This window comes from Sabethes cyaneus, chromosome 3 (genome assembly GCF_943734655.1).
Source record: "Sabethes cyaneus chromosome 3, idSabCyanKW18_F2, whole genome shotgun sequence".
Lineage (NCBI taxonomy): Eukaryota > Metazoa > Arthropoda > Insecta > Diptera > Culicidae > Sabethes > Sabethes cyaneus.
Window position 1 is genome coordinate 10411640 of NC_071355.1, and position 25902 is coordinate 10437541.

At 39.4% G+C, this 25902-nt stretch overlaps 1 protein-coding gene across 6 annotated transcripts in view; it reads left to right on the forward strand.

Moving 5' to 3' along the window:
• The first annotated feature begins 3328 nt into the window (after window positions 1-3328).
• Window positions 3329-25902, forward strand: part of LOC128744560 (myotubularin-related protein 3) — a 102392-nt gene continuing 79818 nt past the window's right edge. Inside the window, exons 1-2 of one of the 6 annotated variants that reach the window (XM_053841649.1) lie at window positions 3329-3415; window positions 15609-16356. The gene's annotated coding sequence lies outside the window, so the exon portion shown is untranslated. The other 5 variants (XM_053841653.1, XM_053841654.1, XM_053841652.1 and 2 more) reach the window with 5 other exon arrangements.

Below are 25902 nucleotides of genomic sequence, written 5' to 3' on the forward strand. Positions count from 1 at the left end.
TCTGCATTTTACATTTATTTTTAACACTCCGTATAACGTGTTAACATTTACAAAGCTGTTATATGCATGCCGAAATTAACTATTTCGAAAAAAAACCATATCGAGATTTCGTCCACGAATATCGATACCAGTTATATCGATACATTATCGCCCAATGCTGACCTCGCCAAATATTGAAGGATGTGCTTTTGTCCAGAGCTGCCATACAAATAGATTAATTTCTATTGTTTAGATATTTGCAACCCCTTTCCGTACTTCTTAAATTGTGTTACTATTTACACATATTTTTATACTTATGATATTCAATGGATTTATATAATACATATTTTTGAATGTAAAAGGTTAAAAGACGTTTTTTTTATGTATTTTTAGTTGCTAAAGCATCAGTAACAATTGCACATATAAACCAAAAAATATTTGGCCACCTTTCCTTGTTCTCTTTGCGGTGATTGACGATGCGGGTTACCGCCGCAACAGGATGAAAATTTATGTAAATAACCGCAATAAGTGCTTACTTTATGCAGCTTTGATCACCGTAAACCAACCCGGCAAGAGCCATTGCTCTTGCAATTCAGCTACCGTTGTTACTTGGGTTACTATATACATTAAAAACATGCTTGTCAAGCAAGGAGGGGTGCAGTAAATCAGAGGGGTTGCGTACAAGACACGACCGCATATATAGGTGACGCAGGCCTACGTAAGTCTCTTTGTAGTGATAGTACCATGTATCCATGCTTGTAATCATTCGATTCTTCATGTATACATGCTATATGCAACATGTATACATGCTACATGCGTTGTATGTAACATTTATCAAAGTAGTAACATTTCATATGTTCAATCCTCAAAAAATTCCAGAGTTATTTCTATGTGCATTTGGAAACAATTTGAAAAAATCAAGAACACAAACTAATCCCACAGAGAACAGACATCCAAGCGAAAGGTCTCCACTTGGATAAAACTTATGTCAAATTAGTTGGGAAACTATAGTGATGATGTCGCTGAAGGCGCATAAAATTCTACACTAAACTCACAACAGCTAGCTTCTGGCGCTAGCATAACGCTTTTAGTCCATATATACTAGCGCCAGAGGAGCCAAAGGTTGTCAGTGTGCAAATCAAAAGAATCATTTAGTTGGGAAACTATAGTGGTGGTGACGCTAGCATATTAGGTGATTTTAATTTGAAATTTTATTCAAGAATTCCTGAAAAATTTGTTCTTCAATGGATGTCTGTTCTCGGTGGTTGCCTGCCGATGGGGTGCACTCGCATTACCATCATGTTTTTTCCCAGTGAGTCGGGAATAAATTCTCGCATCACTTTTCATTTCGTCCAATGTAACAACTGTAAACAAATCCGGTTTATCACAACAAATTATTGCTCTTTTTGAACTCTATGTTATACAAAAACACCTCAAATAGAACTATTTTGAGATTGAAAAATTAGTATCATTAAAATGTCCAATGTGCACATTCGAATTGCGGATGACTGACTGTTACTTCGGTCGTTCTCATCTGATGTCCAAAGTGCAAAAAAAATCAAAACAAACCCAATCTGTACATTGGACGTCTAGCAAGTGAAAGTTTTTTTTCGCTTTATTTATGCATTTTAAGTGAAACAAGCGGCCTAATATTGAAAAATAGCCTCGAAAATAGCGTAGCACGGCAACGCACGCATTTTACGGTGATCTTGCTTCATTTATGTGCAATAGCCTGGAAAAATAAAAACGTCCAAAGTACAGCATGAGTTGGTAATCAGTCCAATGTAAAGCGCCAAACAGAATGCTGCGTCAACGCGTCCGTCAGCGTTATTCTGACAGTTTTCCCATGGGTCTACTGTCAAATTGACGCAGACGGATGCGTTGACGCAGCATTCTGTTTGGGCCTTAACTTTTTCCAACCAAACCAAAACTGCTTAGTTTTAATTAGATTTTTAAACACCCCGTTAAATATTGAATGTTATTATTCTCAACCACGTTGAATGAATGACTGAAAATTATTTCATTTTGAAACAATTTAAAGTTCAATTCGACTAACTTCGATCTCGTTTTTCTCAAAGTGGTGGAATTGTTACATTGGACGAAATGAAAAGTGACGCGAGAATTCTTTTCTAACAGTGTCTTTTGTAATCGATGCAACTAACCACCCCTCAGCCGTCAATCACGTTGACGGTAATGTTGGCAGCAATGCATTGTTTTCATTTTCATGATGGTTTCATTTATTTGAAAGCTGAGCTGGTAAGGTGGTGTGCGCACATAAATAATCACTCACACCAGCATTATTCGTTTTATGCAATAGGGTGTTTGCAGAGTGCATATGTATTGGAGATCTGTTGGGCAGGCAAAAGTGACAGCTCCATATAAAACACACGGGCTGGGAAGAGCAAAATTTTTTAAATGATTTATTTTCTTTATTTAAAACAGAAATTACAAATTGCTTCATACATATGGCAAGGTAATATATCTGTTTTCTAAATAAAAAAGTTATTTTCAACAAATGAGCTAAGACGCGGTAGCAATGATCAAAAATGTAACTATGACCTATGCTAGCGGGATAAAACTAAACAAAAATCAATAACCAGCAGTTGCTTTCGGCTAAGAATTATTATGCTAAACCAATTTATGCTAAAACCAATTTTATATTCCGTTACTTTCAACTTGGCCTATGCCGTATACTGCTTCAAAAAACAGTATATTTGGGACACCGATTTAACGCGAATGCACCGAAACCCTAGTTACCAAAAGTCAGCATATATTTGAGGGAACATTTGTCGGTTACTTTGACTATTAGTTGCTTTAAAATGATAAATAATTTTAGAAAAAACGATAATTTTATCCAGCACGTTTTTGCTGCATCGAATAGGAAAATTTGCAATGTGTGCCCAACAGATGTCTTGCATGTGTGTGTAGCAAAAGCCCTATTCATTCCATCTCTTGCGTCGCTCGCATTCTTCCAACCCATTGTTTAGTAGGGTTGCCCCGTATAGTTAGGGTATTGACTGCGCATAAAATACATTTTTAATTCTAAGTTCGTACTCTGGTCTGGATTTGAAATTTTTAATTTGTATAAATTAGTTGAAAGTTAGTGCATTGTACATCTCGTCGACATTATTACACCCCGGCTGACGATTATTTTTCTGGTTTTTTCAATATGTTCTTTTTTCTAACGAATGCGACATCCCTTCTGCTGTTAGCTCTCGTGTAAATGACGCCTTTCGTGTGTTCGTTGCTTGCCGTATCCGTACAGGGCTCACAGTCTCACACCAGCATAAACCGTACGTTGTGTGGGAAGACCAGTGGCAAAAGCAGCCAGCTAGCAGTACTTTACTTTGTGTGTTGCTGATCGACGTTTTCGTTCGCTCTGTTCGTTTGTCGCGCAGTTTTACGGGTGAAAATTGTACAAAATCAATTGAAAAAAGTAGGTTTTATGATGTTTCTACCTTGAAAATGTGACTTGTGGTGTTTTGTATATTGATTTTTTGTGCATGCTGGTACTGTGCAGTCGTGATGAGGTGGCAAATGTTCTGATAGAGAATTGCATTATTCATTGCTTTTCTTGCCTTTGCCATTCGATGATGGCTACTCGATGAAAATTTTCTGACATTTCAAAATTTGGATAGTTAAAAAATTGAAGGAAATACAGTTGTTTTTTAACAGTGATTAGTGCTTGAAGTGTTAAAATGGCTCAATTATTTTTAAAAAGAATTAAGATTTCTCCATATTGCCATAAGTCAATCATTCAAGGTGTAATTTTCTGCTTCGCCTATCGAAAAATGATGTAGCAAAGGGAAAATGAAAAAAATAGTGCACATATTTTTGCACAGCAAACATCAAGAAATTATCAGTGCGTGAAGAACATCGGGGCACAGAAACAGCCTTCATCGGTGGTGAACACAGTGAAAACCGCCAGAGCACAAGCTCTGGAGAGTGCAGAATAAAGAAGAAGTAAATTGCGAATCAAGCAGCAACAAATAAAAAGATTACTTGCTGTAACGAAAACAGAAAAATAAATAAATACAATAAAATTCGCACACACCACCACGGGAGAAGTCAAAGTCGAAAACGAACAAGCAGCTTTATAATAAACATTCGACCTTACGGTGTCGGTGGTGCACCACACACGAGAAGACCGTAGCCGTAGAGTAGAACCACAGCGGCAGCGACTCGGGGATTGGCTGAATTGAAAGTCGCGCGGTAGACGACCGACAATTCGTCCGCCCGAGCCCGTCCGTCCGTCCGGTTCGTTCGTTCGTCCAGGGCGATTGTATGTGTTGTGCGCCGTATAGCGCCTTCGGTTGGCATTGTGTCCGTCTTTCGAAAGCGCCACTGCAAAGTACGATTCTAGGTAAATAAAACTTTATTTTCGTCGAATAATATGCAAGTAATGCAATTGCACCGGTGATTGTTCGGTTACTGGAGATTGTGGGTTGGTTAACTTTAATGTTTCTGTTATAATTAATTTTAATATATTTTTGCAGCGCACAGTATTTTCGAATTATCTTGATTAACGTTACGGTTTGAATGTATTTAATGAAAAATTAATTTTAAAATTGAAACCTTTTATCACGGGTTTTTAAACCCTGGCAATTAAGCACAGGTTTATCTGGCAAGGAAAGTAGCCAACAGGCAGGGCCCATAATGTTTTCTCGTCTCAATTTTCCAGGTGCCCTATTAACACTTACGAGCTGGTATGACACATAAAAGAAAATCTCTGTTACGAAATATTGAGGTGCACTTTAGAAGTACGAGAAATGAGCATGTAACGAAAAGTGGTTAGGTTTGGCACGCTTATAACAGCCGTCTGTCAATGGATGTTAGAGATATTTGCATCAATCGATCAGAAATTTTTCTATGCATGGATTGAAATAGAGAATATAGTAGGAAATCGTCGATTCACTATTGCAATAAGCAGAAATATCAGACCCTGTCCAGAATGAACGAATCAGTCAATCACGTGTAAGCACGCTTTTGCTTCCCAGGCCCGGTACGACAATTATATACACCTGCGATTTCGTTTATTTCAATTCTAGAAAAAAGTGACCGAATCTTCCCGTCCCAACTGGTCAGGAATAGAGATGGTCGGGTATGAAAATTTGAATACCCGAACCCGACCCGTACCCGATTAGGAAAAAAAATAAAAACCCGTGCCCGACCCGAACCCGCAAGTTTATTTTTTTTGATACCCGAACCCGACCGCAACCCGTCGGGCACGGGTACGGGTCCGGATACCCGACAATCTTTAGTGTTAAACGAGGTCGAAATATTTATTTCCCTAAAACCTGAACCAAGTTGATGTCCTGTAAGTAAACATGTAACGATGTAAAACTTCTTGGGCCCTTAGGTCGATTTTATCATTTAAACATTGAACCTAGACGAATTTGATGTCCTGAGAGTAAACTGTTACAGAAAAGAACGCAACTATCTTTTCTCTTCAACCGATTACATCGATGTATCGTAAAAATATGTTCGAAACTAAAGTATGGAAATTTGGTAGACGGAATATTCTAGAATGTAATGATGTAGAAATTTTTACTGTGAAAAACTGCACTTAAAACTCGCCAAAGAAATGCTTTCCAAGCTTGTACCGTTCCGTCCGAACGTGTTTTGTCCTACCCGATTACTTCATTTTTAGAGAAAAAAAGAGTAACAGGCCGAAGCTTCTTTACGACGTTTAAACCTGTTTCAATTTAATAGCTGTGCTTGAGAAGTACGCCTGAGTGCAAAACCACCCCACCTTCAACCGATTTTATCGTTTGAACATTCAACCTAGTTCGATTTGATGTCCTGAAAGTAAACAATTTTATTTATAAAACCGCTTTTTTGCAACCGATTTTATCTTTAAATATTGAATCTAGTCCAATTTGATGTCCTGAAAGCGAAACGCCATAGAAAAGCGAGCGGTCATCCTTTGCTTTTGCCAGATTGGGTCCATATACTGCAAGAATTTGTTCGGAACTGTTGTCTCGCACGGAAACAGGGTTATAGGGATGTTTGTGCATGTAACGTGACGCAGCAATTCGCAAAACGAGAAAAATTAGCGACTGTCTCATCCGAGAATAGTTGTTGAGCGTTTCATTTGCTGCTTTGCGTCAGTTTCTTGCAAATGCTTTTTCAATTGTATTTCTGTCAAGTATGCAAATAGCTGTAAAGTAGAGTGTCGAACGGAACTAGTAAGATGCAGAAGGCGTTAGTTAATGTCGGAAACTGAACCGCTTAGAAGCTTCTGATGGTGTCGTCTGCTGGCTTCAAACCTAGGAAATCGGCAACTCTCAGTTAAATTAGGCGCTACTGAGTCGTACTGCTTTTACAATCAATCTGGAATTTCGCAGGGAAGCAATCTAGGGTCATTGCTGTTCGTTATATTTTTAATAACGTCTGCTCTGTGATCTCAAGCTGCAAGCTACTATACGCTGATGATCTAAGGATATTCCTCTCTGTTAACGATCTACGATTTACGATTGTAAGCTATTGTACCAATTTACAAAATGGTGTCACTAAAACAACCTAGCCATCAGTACTTCCAAATGCTCAGTACGCAGCAAAATACCTGTTTGGAATAATTATGAAATCGATGACTCTTGTCTTGCACGAGTCAAAGTTATTAAGGACCTAGGACTAGAATCACTTTCAACAACCACTACTCATACATTATTTCAAAAGTCGTGAATGCTATACCTCAGATGCCACTGCTCAGATCCTGAAGATTTCTGCGGCCTGCTTTTTATCGTAAACACCTGAACAGACAACATGAACCAATCATGCGATCACGTGACGAACAATTTGGCTTTTCATCAAGTTATGCTATTTGTGGTATACATATTTTTATGCTGGACTAAGTTTATGCTTGAATGTCATTTTTGACGTAGGACTACGTCTTACGACAAGTTTTGAGATAGGGTGTCATTCCAAAAAATCGAAAAATGCGAGCGTCACGAAAAATGAAAGGTTTTGAGCGCTAATAGCTCAGCGGTTTTCCGATCGATTTTCAATATTCTTACACCAATCGATCGGTAAATCTTCTAAGAATTGACCCAAATGAAGAAAAGTATGGATCCTTGATGTTGAACTATTGAAAAATTGAAAATAATGAACCTATGTTTTACCAGAATTCCCGCTTCGTGATTGGTTGGAAGATTCTTTGCGATGATCTAAACCTATACCAATTTGATATCTGTGCTTGGGAAGTACGCCAAAACAAGTGACAAAGTTTCCTCATTTCAACAAGATTTCTTGACACCGCGGTTAAACCTAGACTATTTTGATGTCCTTGTTTGGGAAGTACGCCAGAAAGAGTGACAAAGCCTCCTCGTGCCAACAGATTTCTTACGAACGCGATTAAAACTAGTCCAATTTGATGTCTGTGTTAGGGAAGTGTGCCAGAAAAAATGACAGGTTCGTTATCCCAACAGATCGCAAATTCTTTACTGCGAGACGATTAAACCTCGGCGAATTTGATATCTGTGTTGGAAAAATGTGCTACAGCTGTAGTGTTCGGTTATAATACGACTCTGTATGAATACGCATGCTTGTCGATGCCGTTTCATTAGAAATGTAGTGAAAAGATGTGCTGTTGATAAAATAGGATTGAATTGGTAAAATCCCTTCAACGCACATAAGAAGGGCTCCATATAAAGTAGCGGCCAAAATTGCCGAATGTAAAATTTCACATTTTAGCACATGCTTAAACGCGGTTTTGTAGTAAATTGTCTATATTTTTATGATTCGTGAATAAAATTTTGAAAGAAAAAAATGTCATGTAGAAATAAGCCGTCAAAGTTGCCCATTTCAAAAGTTTGAAAAATGAGTCATTTTGAAAAAGTCAAAAAATTAAATAGTTATCGCGGATGTAAATATTATTGTTATATCTTATTTTAAAACTGATATTTTACCCTATTAAAAAATGAAATGAAAACAAATTTAAACTCAATGTGGTGCACCATAGGCTACTTATAATAAAAATGAAATTTTCACAAACTTTATTCAAAAAAACAACTCTTGTCGCCTCTTGTCGCCGCAGTTTCTAACAGTGCGTCTGAAAGCTTGAAGTATGTTGTATCAAAACATGAATTGAAAGTTTGCTATAATTTGACGTTTTCCGAAAAAAAATAATTTTAAAATTGTCATATTTTTAGCAAGTCTTTGAAATTTTAAGTACTCTTTCAACAAATTTGATTATCTTTGTTACTAAATTTATTTAGTATCTGAAGAGAGTTTCAATGACAAAATGGGAGAATCCCCGCGAGAAAGAAAAATTTTTTTTGTCAAGCAAATATTTATATCGGTAACATTTGATCATTTTTCCCCAAATCACCCTAAATATGAGTTCTTATATGTTTAAATCATTTCTTTTGTTACAAATATAATCTAGAATCAATTTGAAACTAAAAAATAATTTTGGCCGAAAATCGCAATTTTCCGACTATTGTGCAACGTGGGGAACCATGGGTAATAACAACAATCTTTAATTTCAGTAAGGTAGCAGGAAAGCAATAGTTTGTGTTCTTGATTTTGTTAAATTGTTTCCAAATGCACAATTTTTTGAGAATTGAACGTATGCAATGTTACTACTTTGAAAAATGTTACATACAACGCATGTAGCATGTATATATGTTGCATATAGCATGTATACATGAAGAATCGAATGATTACAAGCATGAATACATGCTACTATCACTACAAAGAGACTTACGTAGTCCTGCGTCACCTATATATGCGGTCGTGTCTTGTACACAACCCCTCTGATTTTTTTTTAGTTAAGAGATAGTGGGTTTCTATGCCGATTTGAAAATGAGATAAAATCTCAACTCAACGCAGCTTTTCGCATTCACAATTTCCAATCTTCATTTGGATATGAATTCCGATGAAAAAGGACAATAAATAATTATTATTATTATCATCATCATCAGGCATTCCTAAAAACTGTACCATACTGTTATATTTCTATTTACCGTGTGAGTAATTTACCTCTTTACTTGCAATAAACCTGTTTTGAAAAAATTACAGGGTAGAGCATTGCACATAAAAAACGAAAAACAAAAAAATTTTGACTGCTTCTTACCCGGCGCGCTTGTCCGGATAATTGTTTTTACATGGCATTTTACATTTTTGCAATCAAACCTTGAGCTTCTTTTGAGTGGATACTTTAATGCAAAAAATAGTCATTAGCTTGATGGTATCGTTTTTACGATGTTGCCCGTTAGAGGGTTAAATAGAAGTCACCGTGCAAATGTATCAGTGAGCATCAAACTCGGCGCAAGCAGGCAGGCAGAAAGCATGAATGAAAGCAGATTAAAGAATTGCGCGAATCGAAAGCTCGTTACTAGTTTTAATGAGCTAAAACGTGAGACAAAAACAATCAAGAAAAAAGTGCAAATAAAAAGGCATTAAAAATGATAATACCACTTAGGTGAAGAAATAATTTAGCTAAAAAATCGCTTTAAGAGGACAAATCAAATTCGTTGTTTTGAGGGCATCTTCAAGTCTAAAATTTTTCAGTAAACGGCTATAAACCTTTTCTTTTTCGAAATTATCGTATAGGTTTTGTCAGAATTCCTTGAAATTCTGTACACGGATATAGTTGATGGACTTTTGAACGAAAACATTATTTAAAGAATTCCCAGAACACTTCAAGCCGTGAAATTTTTACCATTCAAAGATTAAAAAGTCAATAAGAAGAAAATAGTTTGAAAGTTTACCATGGAGTAAAACATAGTTTTTCCCACTGGCTTTGATGTTTTTCATCATTGTTGACATTTTTTATCTGGCTTGCTGTAAAAATTCTAGCTCCTCACCGTCAACGATTACCGTCCATGGAAACGATCAAAGTTATTTCATTGGGCATTTTCAATGTATTACACTCAATTCTCGTTCTACGTCCGCCTTTTAGCGGGATGTAACGAAAAAATCGGACAGATGGGGAATCTGCAAGTTGAGTTCTCAAAGCTTGTCCAGTAACTGTAGACTTTTGGTCCGTTGTGGAGTGTCCCACTGAAAACCCAAATTAAATTCTCCAGCAACGGTCACGACCTAAATAACAAGAGAGTTGGTTCTTCTTGTAGGTCGAACCAATCTACCGGTAATTGCTCCTGGAACCCGCGGTATGCCCCAACGAATTTTATAAATAGCTGAGTACCCAATCTAGCTCAAGGCAAACCCCCTTTTTATCTCCCAACTACTTGTACAACTCTTCGCGTTCCAAAAAGTCGCATAATGCAATGCAATTTTCATATCATTAGACGCCATTATGAATCCTAACGACGGAATTATTGGTAATAAGTGCTCAAGAAAGAATAGACGAAACTTTTATCCTGTTCATTTCTTTCGAGGATTCAAATCAGGCGAAGAGGCAGGCACTCTTTCGAAGAAGTAAATCTGGAAAATCGTCCTCACACCAAGCTTGTGTAGCTCTCGCCTGGTGGGACGGTGCAGAATCTCGTTGGAAGCAGTGTTGTTCACTCTTCTAGCGTTTTTTTGACGATGAGAACACCAGGTTCAATAAACAGCAATAGGACCTTCAAATTTTTAAGAAAAACATCCCCATACCATAACTCTGGAAACATGCTGGAACCTTTGAATAGCCAGTTTATACCGAGTAATATCAGAAAGATGTTCAAGTGATCCTGTAGCAGAAACATGTTTTCATTCGAAAAAAGAATTTCACAATCACCGTGCCGCTTGAGCAGCTGCCGACATCTTTCGACTCTTGCAATCTTCAATTCAATCAATTTTCGGCGACAATCCACTTATCGAATCCAAGAAGCCGAATTCAGGACTGTAGACAGCCGTCTCCACGTTTCTCGGTCTTGAGCTGCCGCTCTTCATTCGCCCCGTACGGAGTCTTCCTCAAAGTCGTCGGCCTTTGTCGGGTACTCTACTAAATTTTGTTTTCGCTGGTCTTCCATCCGTTCCCTGCAAATGTCCTGCACACTAACCGCTGGCTGCAAAGTCTGCCGTATAAAAAAACAGAAGGTCAAGTTTCGATAACGGAATATAGCACCTAGGCTTTGCTTTACTTTGCTATTTAGTTATCAGCCACGGTCGTTGCTTACGCTCGTCATTGCAACCCAGCAGTTGATACCTATCATCGCTCGCAATGGCTCGCACACTTACCCGAGTGTGTAAGCGAGGGTGTAAAATGAAGAAGAAAAGAAGTAAACTAAAATCCGTATCCACACATCCTAGTGTGCCGCTCGTGCTCGCGATCTATTGACAGCTCGTGAGCTTTGAATTCGCGGGCGGAATGTACAGAGAGTTACTATGAGGCTGTACACTCGCGAGTCTGTAGGTAGCAGAATGTATGCACACAGTACCAGCAGTTGTTTGTCGTAGGCTTGCGTGAAGTAAACTTTGGATGCTATGCGTCTCACACTCGCTCGCCTGAGATTTTCAACCCCGGGGAAATCCCCGTCGCTGGTAGAAAACTATTTAAATTTCTCTATCGGTAGTCGACTACAATAGACGTGGACGAGACACAATTTCTGTTTAAAAATAACGCAATTTCGCCAGTGATGGTAGCACACTAAACTGCTGTTACGCGTAGATCCCTCAGCTTGGTGGAATGAAATGTGTTGCTTCAATGACTGCTTCATGTAATTTTCCGCTATTTTCCCTTCACGTCTTATTCCACTCTATGATACTATGAAACACATATGATTTCATTACTTTGTCCCTACTTTCTAATAAGTCTACCGTTTTTAAAGCCTAACCTCATTATAAAAGTTCATGTCAACAAACATGAGTTTAAGTTTATACATTCTCTTTTAGATTTGGACCACTCACACAACTTATAAAGGTCTAAATGCAAGATAATTACAGTCACTTTTACTTATTTGTATCTCCCCTTCCCCTTTTTAGCCACACGCGTTCGTCTAATATACCGCCAAGAATTGATAGCAGGAACTTACGCTCAAAAACGCCAAGAGCTCGTCGGTCACTATCTTTCAACGTCCACGCTTCGTGGTCGTAGAGTACCACCGGAAGAATTAGCGTCCTATAGAGTGCGAGTTTTGTACGGAGTTGCAGGCTACGAGACCTCAGCTGGCTGCGCAATCCATAAAAGGCTCTGTTGGCAGCCGCTATTCTCCTTTTTACTTCACAGCTCACATCGTTGTCACATGTCACACGTACCAAGGTAAACAAATTCGTTGACCACTTCAAAGTATCTCGATCTATCACCACCGCAATTCCAACACTCTACCACCGCTTCATGGCACTCTACCAGCCACAACATACTTTGTTTTGGTAGAATCTATGATAAGCTCTATCCTCGCAGCTTCCTCCTTAAGATGCCTGTACGCTTCTTCCACAGCTCTATGGTTAACACCGATGATATCGATGTCGTCCGCGAACCCTAGGAGCATATGAGATTTCATGATGATGGTACCGCTTCTCTGCACGCCAGCCTTTAGAATAGCACCTTCCAATGCAATGTTGAACAGCAGACTCGATAGTCCGTCACCTTGCTTCAAACCATCTAACGTCACAAATGAGTCCGATGTCTCACCCGCTGTTCTGGAGCTTGATTTTGAACCATCAAGGGTAGCACGTATCAGCCGAAACAGTTTTGTTGGAAAACCATGTTCAGACATAATCTGCCACAGCTAATTTCGTTTAACTGAATCGTACACCGCCTTGCAGTCTATAAACAAATCTATCCCTCGTCTGTTAGGTACTCTTACCACTGCGTGCAGTATTTTGAACTATTGTGGTATGCCCCGTTTTATTATTTTACTATACGATTCGAGCTTACTTATCACTTATTGAGGAAGTGACAGGCTGGTAGCTGGAGCGAGACATGTGCCAATCAGGGATGACTAGGTTTATGAACCTAGTACCCTGATCGGCGACGCCAACCAGATCTCCCCTTTTCGAGATACTGCAGTCTACGTATTATTTGTGCTCTACGATTGCAGAGCAAGTGTTCCGAGGTTAATTATCATCTTGTACGAAACTGAGATTCCGAAGATGATATTTACAAGACCGATAAGATCTCTCTTATTGAGACTCAGCAACTTTTGAGTAATCCAGGGGTGGATACTCGACGTTATATATTTTTAGATTGTTTGAGCGATTGTACAGCCATTCTACTGGCCATAACTGTTCGGCTCTCCTTTTGTTTCAGCCCACCCTCCAACACACAGTCAGAGATCAGGCAGAGTGAATCTCGACACGTGAGTAGAGAGTTTGAGCCACATCTTCGTTTGTCGACTCACAACGAGTCGGCGTGTTGAGGATAGACGAGAATCAGGACTGAACCTCAGCTAGCGTATCGTTCCAGTTCTGTTCCTCCCCTATTCTCCTCTCCACCACATTCGTTTCTTTGCTTTTTCGGCAGAGAAAACATGCACGATAAGAAATCGTCCACTGCATCAGTGACCGGCTTGATGCAGTAAGGGCAAATTGGATTGGTGGAGGACGCCCTGGTACTCCACAGGCTCCGTTGCGGTGAGAGAAACCCCCTCCACCATTCACGCACGGGTCGCGACACACCTTGGTTTAGGGGTTTATCCATTCAAGTTTTTACATAATAGCCATGGATAACAGCTATTACAATCAACTCCTTTAGGGGCTTTGGACCCTCTGCTTTGGTTCTTGGGAGTCAAGAAGAACCGTCCTGCAGGCGGAGAGTTTACACTTCAGCCTTCGCATGAGTGCCCCCTTCTCTGTCCGCATACGACCCTAGTTTCCACCGGTTGTCCGATTTCCACTAAGGAACGTATCCCGGATGGTATCACGAGGAGGTAGAGATAGGAGTTGCTGAATGAGAGGCTGTGGAACCTCATGGTGGTTCCGGAGCGCATTATTCAACCATTTACCATCCAGGCTATAAACAAATGGTGAATGATCTGCAAGTTGAATTTCCGGAATTTATCGAGGGTCCGTCGCAAGGTGGTCCGTCGTGGAGCGTCCGTCTGGTACTCGCCAACAAACGTTTCCTGCAACGACCTTAGTCTGAGAAACAGGATGCAGGAGAGACTTTTGTATTCAAAAGTGAGAAGAGTAATGCCTCGATAATTGCTTATAAAATTTTTTATAAAAGCACTGACTGTTATTGCTATTCACCATGTAAGGCAAGCTTCGAGCAAATATTGTAAGCTATAGTTATGGTAATCAAATAATCGGTCCTTTTCAGGACCAACACATAATGATTGAAGATTTAATTGGATTTTCTTTCACTGTAAACTCAGTCTAAGGTAGGCAAAACTGCTCTTTTACTGAACGAAATCACTCAGTGGCTTGTTTGATCGCTTGATAGTTGACAAGCTACGATTCACGAACCAAATTTTGGGCTGATTTCGGGTTACTACTTTGATACATACTATCGCTATTATCCAGGTCGCTACTATCGCTATCCACTTTTACGAGATAGATCCAACCAAAAACTTCAGCCAATCAAGTGATAGCAATAACTCTGAAATCTTTTAAGGCTTGAACGTGTATAAAGTGACAATATTACTTTGATACATGTTACTGCCTGTGCACCTGTGCCAAGCAGAAATTAAAAAAGAAGTGAATGGAGCATTTGTAGAATTAGTTATCATCTCAAGCCACTTGCATGAGTATTCCGTCAAGCCAGTTTTCATACAAGACATCAGTTTCGAATAAATTATTGATATGTATATATGTGGATATAATCAAAAGATGGGCAAAAGATGGGAATGGTCGCTCACTTTCAGGGCATCAGATTGGACTAGGTTCAATGCTCAAACGATAAAATCGGCTGAAGAGCAGAGGTGTTTTTCTCCATTCAACGAAATTGTTGAATGCTTTCAGGACATCAACTTGATCTAGTCTGATATGTTGGACGAGGAGACTGTCACCTTTTTTTCTGAAATCCGTCGTCGACGATTCAAAGGTAATATTACATTTAGGCACTGCGCAAACGCACGGAACTTGACCTTCCCTCCGGCGAACATCAAGTCGCAATAATAATATTCTACAAGCACACACTTTCACTTAGTCAGTGGGTGGCCGGTGATCCGTAGTCAGGCAGCACAAAGAGTAACCTAATATTTCCTATTGCTAAATGCGATTCCGCCGTCGCGGATCGCAGGAAACTTCGTACTTCCCAGTGGCGCTTCGCGGGGTCGCTTTCAATGTGTTCGCATCGCACACGTACCTAAATGCGGCTTTTGTGCTCCCTTCGGCGTTCTATACCTTTGTGCGGCTGTTATCGCCAGTTGACATCGACCGAATTCGGGCGACCGGTTGACAAGACTCTATACTGTTGGTTGTTCTGTTGGTTGGTGAGATGACGTTCAATGCGACCGAACGGCGGACCGACGGCGACGACGACAACGACGACGGTGTCTGGGGCGTTATTGCATTCTAAAGATAAAAGTCGCTGTCGATCGGAGGACATTCATTGCAGGGGTGTGTGCTGTTTAGTGTTTTCTTTTTCTATTTTTCGAACCTCTATCAAATAATAACGCATCGGTCAGTAATTTGCAATGCAATGTTTCATAATGTGATTTTTGGCGTTGCATGGTTCGCGAAAAAAAACACGGAATCTGGGTCAGTCGCGGTGCGGTACCCAAAGCAAAGCAGTGCTGTAATGATTTTTCTTTTCTTTTAACATCAATTATTGTACTTTTTTCCTTTGCTCGCTACAGCTCTGTGTGTGTTTTTTTTGTTCTCAATGCAATGGCAGCGAATGATGTGTTATCCGCCATCGACTGTTGTGCTCAGTGAAGAAGAAATGGTTACACAACACCGTCTCCATCTCCATGGAATTTGAGGCTGCTTTGGCATCCGGATGAAAAAAAAGTCCGCTGCAACCATGAAGAGAATCAAGTGATTGTGTGATCGGGTGAAACCAGTCAACCAAGCAAAACTAAGATATATAGAGGAAAAAATATATAGGAAGGTAAAAAAACCTCGAAAAGCAGTGAGTCATTTCGAATATTGATTTTGAAGGCAGAATAGTGTGATATCTTTCCGAAAGTGTTAGTGCATAGTAGTCGAAAATTTCTGTCGCGTAATTTCGTCCTGAAATATTGAGAAGAAACAAACAGTGAGTGTCAACAAGAAGAAAGAAAGAGAAGCTGCAGTCTAGCTGCTAGCCTCCAGGCGCTAGCCAAATACGTCTTGAGCTGGAGAAACGCTCATCTTTTGCTTGTGCAAGTGTTCAAGAGTTTGTGTGGAAAAAGGAAAAATACCCTCCCAAGTGCGGTTTGTTGCTCGTGTGGCACGTGGTCGTAAAGTCCGGAATTTTCGTGGGGAACATAATGCATGCATCGTTTCTCTGTATTACCGGAAGCAAAGTGTAACGACCACCAACAGAGCCCCAGCCGGGAAGTTATCCACCTCCCACACTAAACTTCAGGAAAGAATCGACCACCCGAAACGGAACCTTTGGAGGTGAGTGATCGGCAGTTTTATTACATGTATATTTCTGCAATTCAAGCAAATTAACCATGACGAACTGTGCGGGGAAGGGGATTTTATAGTGCTATTGTTTGCACAATCGAGCTGCGATCGAGGTGCATTAACCACCGACGACGTCTAATTCGGCATTGACATATCCTCATCGTAGTTTGCGTTTAATCCGACTTTAGAAAGGGTTAATTTCGTTTCCAATCGGAATGAATGGAAGTGAACTGTATTAAACGCGAGTGCTAATTAAAATTCAATTGGATTTATCCACGAAGAAGAAGGCACCGGGTTTCTTTGTGTGACTTTTAATTTGGCCTGTGCAGTTGGTGTCGAATTCCAAGTAAAGGTAAATAAACAATATACAAGCAAGCTGCACAAAAAAATGCTGTTTGCCGCTGCTGCTGCCTGATGTGCTTTCATTTCCTATCTGCTGCGGGGTTGACCCGGCGAATTGGACTTACATACTTGGCCAAGGGTGCAGCTGTTTTGCATTTGGTGCAGGTTTGAAACGATGAGACTTAGTTATGCTTTGTACACTGCTGTTGGTAAATATACATTTTCATGTTTGTAAAAAAAACTAAAATGGCTCCCTAAATCCGTTATAACGTGTAACTAACGGACCAACGGATGTCAAATTATTTTTTGATAAAATTACTAAAAAATAAATGTTAAACTCGATGGCTACAGAAATATATTGTAAAAACTACCATCAATTTAGACAGGTCACAGTATTTTCTACTGCAATGTTCACATACCAGTGTATTATCATCGTAGAACTAAACGAAAGTATTTTCTGCAACAAAAACGTATGTGTGTATTCTAATTTAACCCTTGGATCGATAATTTCATAGGCAAAAATTTTATCTTCAAACTACGCCGTATTCTGTCAGTTTGAACGTAATTTTCCAAAGAGGGAGGGGTCTCGAACCACTATAGAAACATTTCTTGCCTTCAAAAACCTCCACCGGTCAAATTTGGTTGCATTTGCTTGATTAGTTCAAGAATTATGCCTAAATTTGTCGTTCATTTGTATGGGAGTCCCCTCTCTTAGAGCGAGGAGGGGTCTCAATTCATCATAGAAAACCCGGAATATCTTCAGTGTTTATTGATTACTGTAAGTTTCAAAATAGTGGACCAATTTTTCCGTTGAATGAAGATTTTGATGAAAATTTCATCCAAAAATGTCTTGAAGCTTGCTTCATTTAGAATTGTAACAAACTTTTGCTCAAATTATGGCGCTCTTTGTGAACAGATTTGGAAGTTCTTGACATTCACATGTCAGAAATTTAGTTAGCTTCACCTATGTATTTTTGACATTCCGCAAAACGACTGTATTTTGTAAACAAACATCATGGAAGCCGAAAGAAGGGGAACAATTGTGCACAGTTATTTGGAAAATCCATTGTGGTCTGCATCTTGGCTAGCTAAATAGCTGAAATTGCCCAGAAATACTGTATGGAAACATTGACGACGATTCGGAAGCCTCAAGCTAATCATCGGAGCGGAACTGTCGACCGGAAACTGCGCGATAAGATTTTTAAGGCCATCAAGAGGAATACCAATCTGTCGGGTCGTGATTTGGCCAGAAAATTCTGTGCTGCCTATAGGACCGTGAGGAGAATTCGACTCCGGGAAGGAATCAAGTCGTATCGAGCTAGCAAACAGCCAAACCAAGCCGTAAAACAGAATAGTGTGAATATTCTTTTTTTTTTTTTTTGAAACGGTGGTTCTGCAATTGATGAAGGGACGGTAGGAAAAGAAATGAAAATTTTTTGGTGAAGGAGGGAAAAGAATAGTGCTACCAAAATCCGTACTATGTGCTAACCAAGTTCGACGGGTGAACGATGAAACGATGAAACCTATGTCAATGCTGACTTCGGGCAAATGCCAGGTCAAAAATTTTACTTGGCAACGGCTCGTGGAGATGTTCCAAGCAAATTTAAATTTGTTTTTGCCGACGAATTTGCACGAAAATTTATGATTTGGCTGGGCATTTGCAGCTGTGGCAGAAAAACGAAAGTTTTCGTTACAAATAAGACAATGACGTCGGAATTGTACCGAAAGGAGTGTCTCCAAAACCGAATTTGGCCGTTCATTCGATCTCACCATCATCGCGTGATGTTTTGGCCAGATTTGGCAAGCTGTCATTACGGAAAAGTCGATCAAGAATGGTATGCAGAGAAAGGGGTCCAGTTTGTTCCGAAAGATCTTAACCCACCCAATTACCCCCAGTTCCGCCCTACTGGGCAATCATAAAGAAGAGACTCAAGGCAAAGGGAAAAGTTGTCAAAGACATCAATCAGATGAAGATCTGGTGCAATAAGATAGCCAAAACGATGGACAAAGAAAGTGTACGCCGCCTAATGAGCCATATTACAGGAAAAGTTTGCGAATTCCTTCGAAACCGTGACGAATAATTTTATCCGTATTTTTACTTAAAAGTATGGAGAATATACTATATTTCTGTAAGAAAAGATCTTGAATTCAATAATAAATAACTGAAACACACCCAATTGTTTTTGTTCCAATACTATCTGAAGCAAGCTTTATATTGCAGAAGTTATTAATTTATTCAAAATAATTACTTTAGAGCAACGAACTTATGATTTCGCGTTGATCTTATGTACTGAAAATAAAATTACCTCTTTTTCAGTATGGACATGAAAAAGTATTTCTGTTAAATATGTATATTTTGGGATGTGTGGAAGATTTGTAGGTAACATTATTATCTGCTTTGAAAAAAATCATCTATTTGTGAGATGGTCAATTTTGGCAAATGGACTTTTAGTTTTTAAAATGCATTTTTTAGTGTAGAATGTTGGGTTTATTTTTTTTTGCCTTTTAAAAGATTTAAGCTATTTTCTGAATAGAGTAGTAACCTGTCGGCATGTTCAACCTGTTCATAATGGGTGGCAACTAAAATTTTGAAATTTATTCCTCAAGCTGTCAAAAAAGACAATATCTGAAGAATATCTGACTTAGTGAAATTAAAGATACATTGTCCAATGTTGAAAAAAAATTATTGAATATTGAACAGTTATTGAAACGGTCCATAATCGGTTGTTCGGCGAAGCTTCCGTTTCATGTCAGAACAGGAGCGTTGTAAGGCCGTCATGTCAACTTTACGAATGCATCTCTTCATTCGATCAATCAACTGTTGGCAATTCGTGGCTCTCCAGTTATTTTTATACACCAAGAAGCTCAAAATTCCGAAGAAATCTTCGATCGGGCGACTCTGAGGCAGATTTGTCGGGTTGTGGTTTTTGGGAACAAATGGGATCGAATGGGTATTCAGGAACGGTTGTGTTTTTTGGCGTAATGCGATGATGCTTTATCCAGCCAAAACACGTATTGTCCATCTGTACAATGTTTTTGTAGAAACGGGATCAAAATTTTCTTCAAACATTCATTTTGGTACACATCTTGATTAATAGCCAAACCAGAGGGCTTGAACCAAGGCTTTTAAAGCTTCAAAAACAAAAAGCGAAACGTCGGAGAGTAACTGAAAATTTGTTACGATTTTGGTTTGACTACATACGCCATTTCCCAAAGAAGTTACAAACAATAAGTCGAAACCATACTATGCTTAGAAATACCACTCTCAGAAATGGAAATATACATCATCACTTTCTGTTTTATGTTCGAAGATGCAGTAGAACTATCCATGGAATAGTATCGATCATTTCCGGGAGTGTGCGTCTTCGAAAGAGTGAGTAATTTTCATCGTCCAAAACGAAACATTTTCCGGAATAACCCTTTATCAACCAGCGGCATTGAGATTTCAGAGGCGGTATCTATCTCTCAGTGTATTGCGGGGCTCTTGTCTTATTTCGGCACTTTATTCCTACTCTTTTCAATGTTTTGCAGATGTACTGATGGGAACAGTTGAACTTTTTTACGGCATTCCGATGGTTCACGAAATCCTTGTTGTTGAAAGCACGAGAAAGAGAACGAAGTCCTTCTGTGTGCGTAATTTTGGCTGGTCTTCCAGCCTGGTCTTGGGGATCTTACGATATGGTAAATAGTCGAAGTCGCAACGTTTTCGCTTCTAAAATGTTGTACCGTATACGGTTTGCCGAGATCTTTGTGCAATTCGAAGAAGTGTACAACGCGTTAGTAAAATACTTTATATTTTGACGCCGTTTTCGCATAGACAAAACAAAAAATACTCGCAGAAAGAGGAGAGAGAACTAACACATACATGCTCTCGCTTCTCTCTGAGCTCATTTATAGTTGTGCTTAGAGGCCTCGAAAAAAATCGAAAATTGTAGTTGCTACCCTTTAGGACAGGTATTAAAGTTTAGCTGGATAAAAATATTTTCGTCACTCTCTTTGTCTAACGATATATACCTAATTGAATAACTTAGACTATTATTTGCCTTAAAAACTGACGAGGCGGAGAAGGCTGATGTTTTCAGAAGTAATGGCATGTTCTGCAATATACTCCTTGAATCGGTTTCCAAAATTCCTTTTTGTTTGTCCGATATAGATCCTATCACAGTGACTACACGAAATTTTGTAGAATCCTATTTATCAATAGGATCTTTTGTGAATCCTAATATTTTTACTGGTACAGACCATATCCACGTCATATTTTTTAAATTTCGTATGAAGCTGGTGTGTTAAAGTACCATCGTACCCGAAAAGGCTTGGATGGTTTCTTTCATATAACCATTCAACCTGGCGATCTCGAAAATACATTTTAATTCAGTCTCTTTTCCTTCCTTACTCAGCGGAAGAGTTTCCACACGATGTGCTGAAAAGATGCCATTTTGCTTGAAATGAGTGGTTGGACGTGATAGGCATCACCCGTTTATCGGTTCGAATCTTAGTAGAAGTCAAGTGACTTTAGCATGGGTTTATTCTTAGGCCCTTCATTTACCCTTCCTTCATGCTGTATTCTATATTTACACCCACTGAAGCCGCTTGACAGTGCAAAAATTCCTCCTATAGTTAAGTGTACTGGTCAGAGGAACGAATGAGTTCTCTCCAGGGACGGCTATAATATGGAGGAGGAATAAGTTGGTAAAGTAGATCAAGCTTTGAAGGAAGGGTAAACCCCAATACACACAAGCACGCATACAATTCAATAAGCATATCGCGATTATAGCAAAAAGAAATGCAGTGCAGATCATACAGCAAACACCCGGGCGATATCACAATAGATCAACTATACTGGTCGCAGTGATGAGTCCACACAGAAAAAAAAATTAGTGGGTTTCCTATAAATTTCGAGATCGAAATTTGTGAAATTTTCTTATAACAACAACCTCTAAGAATGGAAGTCTGTTGTTTTCTACCTTCTCGAATGTAAAAATAATATCTTTGTGGGCATTATTGGGCATTTTCAAGAGACTATCAAAGTCCTGTTGTTTTAAAATATGTTTTTAAATATTAAAATATCGTCCACATATCTCCACCAGCGATCTGGTAAAACATTTATTTTCTTTAATTTGTTTTCTATGCTTGCCATAAATAGCTCACATAAGAAAAGTGACAGGGGATTTCCCACTGGAACTCCCTTTATTTGTTTATAAAATTTGCCTCTAAATTTGAAATAATTTTCATCCATGCAAAATTGGATCAATCTCAAGTAGCCCTTAATGTTTGTTCTCCACTCATTTCCACTATTTACGTTGTAAAAGTAGTGCCTGCAGCTCGCCTCTACTGCCACTCTCCGCTTTCTGTTTGTACTCCGCCGAAAATATTCCGCAACACCTTTCGTTCAAATATGGCAAGAACTTGTATGTTCTCCGTACGCAAAGTTGCTCTCCAGTCCCCTGAGCACTACCGGTTTGATTAGCGTTTTGTACATCGACGGCTTTGTGCGGCAGCGAATGGTCCTAGATTGAAACGTCTTGCGGAGGGAAAAGCAGGTTCGATTTCCGCCCTGTGAATGCGTCGTTGAATCTTCTTACTCTTATTATTGTCGGCGGTGACCAGAGATCCCAAATATCCGAATTCATCAACCACTTCCAGTTCATCGCCGTCAGTAGTCACTGTCCGTAGGAGGCAACGGTTGCTTTCTCTGGAGCCTCTTCCTACCATATGTTTGGTTTTCGACGCATTGATTTGTAACCCAACCGTCCTAGCCTCCGTTTTCAGTCTGGTGTAGATTTCCTCCGCCATCCCAAGGTCTCTAGTAAGTAATGCTGTCGAGATCAGCTGCGAAGGCTAGCAGTTGGCTACTCTTGCTGAAGATAGTTTTTATTGTTTCGTTTTCGTTTCTTTAAAAATACTTGTAGTTAGCTATAAAACCATAATAAAAGTGTTGCCACTCCAATATTTTTTGTTGTCCACCAACACAAATTCATCAAAGCAAAGCAAGTGAGTTGGAGAAAGTTATTATCAATCGATTTTCATGTCTAATAAAACGTTGTTCGTGATCGTCGTTAGGGTAGGCCGGTTACTAACGGGACTGGCTTCTTCAAGCAGTAAAATAAAATACTGGACGGTCTGATGGCAAACATCCGCCAGCGGCGGATCAAAATTGCAAAATTTCGATGGCGCGTTGATTTTATTCACCTAACATACCAATATGCACGATAAAATTTAATGCGCCTGTGCTGCACAACTAGGGAAATTGCTGAGAATTTATTATTCTATCAGATATTTTATTATGATCGCTATAAACCGAATTGATCAAGATGATCTGACAGTAAAAGTGTAACTTTTCTGCTAACGAATACATATTTTCAAGTTAACAAAGCTGGCTGGCTGATCGATTTAGCTTTTTACTATAGCAAAGCCATATGCTTTATAGCTTTGTGTTTGTGGATCAAAGCGAAAAGGTTCATTTCATTATGGCGGTGGCTGATAAGCAGCGAAAAGCATAATCGGTTTTAATACTGATTTCAACATTGCATGATAAGACTCCTTCGCTTATACCCTGATTCGCAAAGGGGTTATAAAAACCCTCTGAAGAGTCTTGGCCACTTGGTCGAGAGGCAGTTTTTTAGAGGCCAGCAGAAAGTTCTAGTGGTGCTCACAGTTTTTTTAGCGGTGAAAACCATTAGAAGAACGTAATAAAACCCTAGGAGATTGTGAGACTTCGCAATTGGTGATAATGCTATGTTGAGCAATAAATTCGACAGAACCGTTTGCCTGCAAACCATCTTACGTCACAAACATGCTCCACATCTCAGCGTAATCAGTTTCGCTGGAAAACCATATTCACTCATAGCATCCATCATAACACATTTCGTTCTAATGAATCGTGCGCTGCCTTAAAGTTTTGCAAGCAGATGGGGAAGCTGCCACAAGTTGAATTCTCGAGTTTTGTGCAAGATTGGTCGCAAAGTGAACCTTTGCATTTGGTTCCAGTTTATTGAACAGTAAAGCTAAAAATTGTGTACTCAGTATTGTGGAAAAAGGATGGTAGAGCAACATTCCCTGGGTTTGTTTCATGAAACATCCGACCGAAAACCAGGATTAGGAATGTTATTCTAACCAATATTGAACAGACTGTTTATCACGAACCGCACATTAGGTTACTCATCGAGTTTGGTAACGTTACTTTTTATGCCACTGACTCATTCGTATACTGATACGATCCTTATACCGGTTCTTATAAAAAGCGAATGAATAATGGATAATCGTGACAAAAACGTTATCGACAAGGTTAATCAACTATTGGCATTGACCTTTAAGATATCAAAGATGAATCCTAAAAACACTTTCTCTGGGAGCAGAAGTAAATAAACTGTTTGAACCGAACTAATTTTGCCTGGCGTTCTTTACCCGTCCGACAGGATGATATTCGTTACGCTCTTAACGCCATCACGTGATCTGCTGAAAATGTATTTGTATCGTGCTGTTACTGATAGGTTGAGAGCAAAAAGGAGAAACAGCAAAGTCGCACAAGCTGTCTTTACTGTGCGGAACCGGGCTGGGCTGACCGACCTCTTCGACCATCACTACCAACTACCATCGTCAAACCACTTATATTTTGGCAATTTATGAACTGCTAAAATGCCGGTCCGTCTCAGTTGTGTTCTTTTAGTTTTGGTTATGGTATTCGAATGGAATCGTCAATCCGGATCCGACGGTTCACTCCGTCACCGTTTTTATTTGTCTACGTTCTAATGAAGTGTCAGAGCTTTTCGGTTACACAGCCACACACCAATTAAATGGTTTTAAGATGTTTTCTGTTTCTCGTAAAACCGGTTTTAGTTTCTTTCATGTTGTTGCAAATACAAGAAAAATAAACATTGATTTTTGAACATACGAAATAATATTGTTTGTGCATTTTTAGCGTTTTAACGTCATGTTGTTTTGAATATTTTATTTTATTTTATTTTTCGAAAGTTGAATACGTTTTGAACTAAATTTCATTTGAAGTACATAATGGAAAAGTATTGACCCCTTTTTGCTTTTTCCCACGAAATCTCGTGCTGCAGCGCCATGTGCAGAGCATCTGGTTCTTCAAGTGCCTTGGTTTTCAATTGCTCTACAGTAAATGAGACCATATTACAGTGGTGGAGCAAGAAAATCATAAGATTTGGTTGAAGAAAGAACACAGCGTAAAAACACAAAGCCGTACAAGTGACTAAACTAAGTTACTATACTGTTACTTTTTGTTGCTGAAAAGCACGAAACGGACTTTGGTTCTCCATGACATGTCTGCTCGCTAGAAGAAAGAAAATTTTCCTTTCGCTTGGATAGATGCCAGCAGCTTTTTTTTTTTGCTGCTGGGCACTTTCGTGACCAGCAGAACTAACTAGGTTAATCCGATTTAATTTTCGAACGAACAGTTTGTCACATACTGATTGAGCCAACGAGAGCGGGCGGTGCGGCTGCAGTTTATCGAGCATTACAAATATTGCAAACTGTAAACCGGTCACACGAAAACATGGTATGCTTAAAGTGGGTTTATTTTCACGAATCGACATTCCGCAAAAGGTAACCAAATTAAGTTATCCGCGCTGGCAGTGCAGAAACCAGCAATTCCAACTTTGGACATTACCTCACGTCCACTGGATGGAAGGATGGATGAATGGATGGATGGATGGATCGGTAGAGACAAGCATATATGGCAGTCATCCGAACAAACGTGATTGCGATGGAAATACGCGAACTACAGCCAACGTTCGAAAATGCATGAGCAACGAACGAACGTCTCACCTTCGCAGACCAACCAAACCGCCATTCCCACAAACACCGACTGCGACTGGAAGTGGATATAAAATATTTGATTAGAAAACATAATCACGTTCATTGCAAGGTCGTTTCCAGTGCCCACAGCGAGTGTAAGTAGTCGTGGCATGGCGGGTGCAAACATACTCCATAATAATGGCTTCCATCACGTAGGGGGTGGTGGAGCATCGCCAGCATTTAACACCCATTCAAATCTACTTTCAAACCAGGAAGGTTCTTGTTCTTTTAATTAACTTTTTTTTTTTCCAGAATTAGATTACAGTTTTTGGAAGGTGCTTCCACAGGAAACTTTACGTCAATCGATTGGTTATCTGTGCCTCACTGTCCCTTATGGCGGATCGAGAGTTTGTAGTAGTTTCATGCACTAGGGCTGGG